Consider the following 6,544-nt stretch of genomic DNA (forward strand, 5'->3'; position numbering starts at 1 on the left):
GTGAAAATTGGAAACCTTTGTTTTTTTTCTTGTTTTTTTTTTTACATCAGTAGGTTGAAAAAACTGATTTTTTTTTTGGGGGCATGTAAGGACAGCAATGGTGGTGTCAGAGAGTGAATATACAGATAGATTAAAATCTCATTATTTATAGGAGGTGACAAAGTTTGAGGAAAAAATGACTCTGGTGTGTTTGTGAGTGATATCGAGGTGGTTATTGAAGCCTGAGATAGCACGTTGAGAGCGCACAGGAACCAATTACAGGGTGCTTTTAGGCCATTCTTTTTTAGGGTTTCTGTTGTTCTGGATAAAGGAGGAGGCTGTGTGTTGCTGGATTTGTCTTTTAAAAATGAACAACTGGGGCATGCACCTCTCATGCTATCACGTGGTGGTAGCAGCTGGTAGAGGTCACCGTCATGTGGTTGATGGACCACGGTGGTCCTCACCTGTGCCTAAATTAAGTAACCCCCTAGTAAAAGAAGTTAGAGGCCATCGCTTGGAACTCCATATTTCGATTCTTCGAACTGCTGAGATTATAGAACTCGATGTCAATTAAGAATGTAAAAGATTAAAATTTTACCTCATCAATGATTGAAACACTAATATACAAAATAGAAATGGATGATATATTCACCGCTAACAAAGATCTTTAAATCATTAATCTCTTTGAAGAAGTTTAATGATGCAGAAAACTTAAGTACATAATCTAAATATATGGTTAGGTTATAGACAATATCCATGTTACATAGTACTAATTCTGATTACAAGTCTCCAAGTAGCTCTAGTATGCACATGAAGATGCATACAACTATACACGTAAGGAGAAATAATTAATGTGTGGTTGGAGGATACAAACTTAAAACTCTCAATTATTATGAACAATGTCTTGTACGTGTCCAATCACATTTAATTAAATTATGTGAAAAAGAATTATGAATTAATTGCAAATCGAAAACACTTGTGCATAATTTGATTATACCAACCAAATGAGAAACCACAATTTAATAATCCAATTAGTAATTCTGATGTGGCTAATTAAGTGTTTCACAATCTTTCCACACAACAGGTTTACACGAAATAAATAGCTTCTAAATGCAGTTCTACATTCCTGCATAGCCAAGTTACATTTAATTTTGCGTTTCAAAATCATATAAGGCACATCATTGTTACTAACCCAAGTTTCACAGTCTTTCTTAACATAACATATATTTCACTCAGCAAACTCCAGTGGTCCATGTATAAGACATTGTTTCCAATCTCCTGAGTCGACTTTCGGTTATAGGTGTACTGGGTTTTGGCTGGTTAGGCTTCAGACCTTCCTGAGCTCACATGGTCGATCTTCAAGACCAGTCAAACTTTCAGAGTCCCCCAGTCTCCCCTAGCTATGAAATTTGTTTTTAACTTGGTGATCTTATACCAGAAACCAAATTTTTATGATGTAATTGGTGTACTGCATGTGCTTCAGAAAATAATTATTGACAGAGAGGCCAGGAAGATAAATACAGATTCAAGAAATTCATTATATGCAGTGCAGAAGAGGATAAATGTTCATCAGCTTTTTCCCGTTTAGATATAGATGCTGTAACCCAATAGGACCTGGAATATATTATTGCGTGTGTCAGATTCGTTTATTGGTATAATTGAATCTACGGAGGACCCCCGGCCCATTGAATTCAGCATCAACTCCACTTTCATTTCTTTATTTCTTTTATATAATCAGAGACTCAGAGTGATCTCATAAACTCACCCCTGTCATGGCTAACCTGGTTTTCTATTCAGAATTATTGTGTTGCCCTGTGGTTGTTTTCATCTAAAAGGAAATAGAAACTGTCAACCTTGGCTTCCTGGACTCCTTTGCATAGCTGGTTTTGTACAAGTACGTAACACAGTAAAAGTTTAACGAATTCGAACCACTAATGCAAATATGCAATAAGTGATGAGTGTTTTTTGGTCGAAATTTGTTTGAACAATATATGCAGACCCATTATGAGTTTATTTGAACAATATATGCTGACGCATTATGACCAGACGTACACGATGAATTTTCTTGGTGGTCTTCACCAACCCAAATTTCCAATTATCTGGTCAAGGCTATTACACGTCGTGATATTATAAAAAAGACGGAAGTTTGCATAATTAGGGAAGTGAACAAGATTGCTTGCAGGGAAAGCAAGAGTATTCTTTATTTTACATCAATAAAAGAGACAGTAATTAATCCTAAGTTAATTAATTAATTACAAAAAGGGCAACAACGGATATGATGAGAAATTGATAACATATTCAATGAGTTACTAGTTGAATTTTTAAGACAAAGTTTAGGAAGAACAATGCTAACGATGCTCCATACAACACTCCTAAAAGCAACTCCAGTAGCATTTAAAATTAGGCTTTTTATTTTGTTCAAAACCGTTCCTAAAAGCTATCTTAAATAAGATAATATTCATTTTAAGTCCAAAGTTCATTTTTGAAAACTCAATCCACCAATGTTACTTAAAATTTTACTAAATTTATATATTTTATACTTTCAAAAAAAAATAAAAATATATATATATATATATATATTTTATTATTTATTTTTGATAACATGGCTATCATGGTGTTGTGATTACAGATTTACTCGCGAAGCTTAACGAAGAGGATAAGAAAATTCTAGATAAAATTTTGACAGAGTAATATCAGATCATTCTAATCGTCTTCAGCTTAAACAACTATTACAATTCAAAGACTATATATCTAAGAGAAACTACTAGTTTGGTAACAGATGAAGTCACCCACTCACAGGCTTAACAAACTTCACAACTGGCACATAGAAGATAAGATGCCATCAGTCAAACACTCTGTGGATCTATCTGGGACCTTCATGCCACATCAACACAACAACATCTTTATCATGTCAACAATTTTCACCCATTCTTCACCAAGGAGCTATATATGATGCAATATGCTGAAGAGATCTTTAATATGTATTAAAAAAAATTTAAATAAAAGGGTCGGATAAATAAACTTAATAATCCTAAAGTGACCTTATAAGTAATTTGTGTTGAGAATATATACATCCCACATGGGAAAAATAAGGGTTTGGGTCACTTCATCCATTGCCAATTGATTTTGGATGTGAACCCAGATTACTTTATCAATTTGCTACATTAAAATAACCATGTGAATAGCAAACAAATTGATAAAACAAGTTCATATAGATCAATTGTGGAAAAAAGATAGTTATATATAGTTTAGTTTTTGGGATAGCATAAATGTTTGCTGCGCGAACAAGGTCGATCGACTTGAGAGAATGGACCGAACACATGTTCCCCCCTCTCCCCCCCCCCCAAAAAAAAAGTCTTAAGAATTGCAGTGAAGTTATCCTGAGATTAAGGATTTGGTATGTTTTAGTTTCATTCTCTGAAGAAAGAAAAAGAGAGAGAAAATTAGAAAAATGATAAGTTTACTTCATGGAAAAAAGAAACAGAAGCAAATTAACACTACAATTGAAAGCAGGGAGATGACTTTATGAATACATCCCTGGCCCAATTGGTGAAAACGTACGTACCCAATTGTTCTGGCCCAAACAAGTAGAAGCTAGGTCATAAACCATGGTCAATTAGCAGCTAATAAACAAAGCACCAAACTTACATGCATGACAGCTCAGCTTGTGGTCATCTTTAAAGTTTCAGCCAGAGTCCACCGAGAATCAGGAGTCGGATACATTTATGATTTATCATCAGCAAAACAAGCACCAAACATTCTTTGTAGGTATCTGTCCGAATTGCGGTTCACATTTGTTTGTATTCTGATATCCTGTTTTGCAAGAGAACACAAGTATAAGACAGAATTGATATGTTAAAAACCCAGACAAATGAATCCAGCCATGCTTATCGATCTTTCCACCTTTAACCTGACCATGACATACAGATTACAGAAGTAGCAGAACATGTTACCATAATACAAATTACAAAATGTTGGGAATAGTTAACGAAATATTATTCTATCATCTCAAAGAAGTGAGTGTTAAATTGCACCGATGCTTTTTAGCATAAAATCTGATATCTATTATTCTATGAGGTGGCTAAGTCTGAAAATTTGGACAGAAAAGAAACATGCTTATTGGTTGCAATCCTCCCAAATCTAATCGTTTTAAACTGATGGTAAAGCTTCAATAGGATTTGTTATAAGAAATCATGCATCATGGAATTGCTATATATGGTTAGAGACAGTGGCGGAGCTAGAATTTCTTATTAAGTGGGGCACAAAATTAGAATTTAAATATATATACCAAAATTTTAATAAAAAATAATAAAGTAAAATAAAATTAAGGTAATATTAATATTTTTCTCTAAATTACATATTTTATTAATAAACTTTATAGCTTTAGATATTAGATAATTTTTCATTAAGGAGACATAATTTATTTTTAACTTTTAAAACTATAAGGAAAAATTGTATTATTGTTCTCAAAAGGTCAAAAAAAATTGAAAAAAATAACATTTCATGCATCCATAACTCGAACCTGGGACATACAAAACCAATGCACACCTTCCCACTACACCGAGTTGGTTAGTGCTAATATTAACATACTCTAGATTATTTAAGCAAGTTTTCATGTACAGAAATTAAAAAAATATATAAAAGTCAGTGGAGCACTGGACCCACTGGGTCCCCATGTGGCTCCGCCCTTGGTTGGGGATGCAATTCTCCTCGGAATAGCATAAGTTCGTCAAGCATAATTAGTTGTTCGCTTGAAGACCTAAGATCGACTCCATATCAAAAATTTGGAGGTAGAAGGCAACTGTTTATTGCTTATCAAGATGGTTAGGCATCAGTTCAAGGTTTCTTTGAGACTCTCTTAACTCTTGCAAGCTTATTGAGTACTCGACTTCAAGTAATCATGTTTACGTAGAAGCTTATATGATAGCAGATATTTACTAAATTATATCAAACTTATTTCCAAAATAATATTTAGAATAATCATTTCCCTCCTCACATTTTATCCTTGTTACGTTTTGATAAAGTCTTGTGTAAGATCCCAATAAATCCTCTTTATAATTTATTATAATGTTTCAAAAAATAAAATGTGGTGGCTAGTTATTAAGTGTATTGATAAAGTAATCTGAGGTTCACATCCAAAACCAATTGGCAATAGATGGAGTGGTTCAAACCCTTATAAAAACCATAGACAATGTCTTATTTTTCCCATGTGGGTTTTATACTCTTAACACACCCCTACAGGTGTGGCGAATTTTCAAGCCATACACGTGGACAACTTATACTAGGTGACGTGGAGCTCGTGTGGCCGCAAAGCATGCACACGTGGAATAACCTACTCTGATATCATGATAAAGTAATATGGGGTTCACATCCAAAATCAATTGGTAATGGATAGAGTGACCCAAACTCTTATAAACCTAAAGGCAATGTCTCATTTTTCTCATGTGGGATTTATACTCTTAACACGTATCACTATCAGATTATGCTCGGAAGACACATGGAGCATGATTGTTCTTAGATCTGCTTAGTTTGTGAGATATATATATATATATATATATATATATTCTAAAAATTAAATGATGGATTGTCCTATTTACCAATGTTTGTAGAACAACTTGGTAACAAAAAGCGAATGAAGAAAAAAAGACCTCTCTAATTGTTGGTCACCTTTTTATTAAATTGAAATTGAAATACTGAAAATGATTGTGAAAGCAAAACTGCAAAAGAGTCATCTCACTTTTGATGTCATGGATGATATGATATGATATATATATATATATATAGCTAATTAAATTCTTCATCTAACATTAAATCAGTTCATAAAGTTGAAAAGGAATCTTACAAAATCATGTCTCCTCCTTCAAATAGAGCTCCTGTTTTCTGGTGGCCTCGGAGTTAGTGATACGAGAATATATGTCTCCAAATTAAATCAAAGAAAACACAGAACTAATCGATCCAAGATTCCAAGGAATGTTGTGAAGAGCATTGTCCAAGTCTTTAGGTTTTGTTATTCAGTTGAATAAAGACATGGTCCTTAGGATTAGGTTATGCTTTGAATTAGTTTTGTTTTCTGTTAAATCACGTGGCTGCATGTAGCCAATACGTGAGCATGTTTTCAGTTTAGTTTGTTAGAGTCTGAGACTATAAAATAGCCAGAGTTATAATTGAATAGGTATTGATCGCATTCAATCCAGTTTAGAGAGTTTTAGTCCAGTTTAGAGAGTTTTAGTGTATTGCAAGTTCTCATTCCTAACATGTTACATGTCAGTACGAGTCAGGGGATAATCTCTCTTAACCTAAGAAGTTGGAAAATGCCGCCGAGCCCGAAGTCGACTTCTGTGTTCCTCTTTTCGTCCGGTGGTGCTTTAACGTCGTCTTGTCAATGTTGTGATGTTGCCGGATGGATGATGAATTGATCTATGGTCTTTTGACACCTGAAATTGTTATGTTTGTGGTTTGACAGTAAAGGTTGTGTTTTGTTTGGATTGCAGCGACTCTATGGGCACTGTGTAACGTCCCGAACCAGAATTTACTGATTTACTAATCATTAGGACGGTAAACGACA

General features: G+C 34.0%; 1 long non-coding RNA gene across 1 annotated transcript; it reads right to left on the reverse strand.

Moving 5' to 3' along the window:
* Positions 1-2,662: 2,662 nt before the first annotated feature.
* On the reverse strand, positions 2,663-5,957 carry LOC121051703. Its single transcript, XR_005806545.1, has 3 exons — positions 5,822-5,957; positions 3,628-3,792; positions 2,663-2,853 (listed from the first exon to the last, which is right to left on the reverse strand). It is a non-coding gene; the product is annotated as an uncharacterized LOC121051703 (long non-coding RNA).
* Between the last annotated feature and the right edge of the window lie 587 nt (positions 5,958-6,544).

The sequence above is a fragment of the Rosa chinensis genome, chromosome 1 (genome assembly GCF_002994745.2).
Source record: "Rosa chinensis cultivar Old Blush chromosome 1, RchiOBHm-V2, whole genome shotgun sequence".
Lineage (NCBI taxonomy): Eukaryota > Viridiplantae > Streptophyta > Magnoliopsida > Rosales > Rosaceae > Rosa > Rosa chinensis.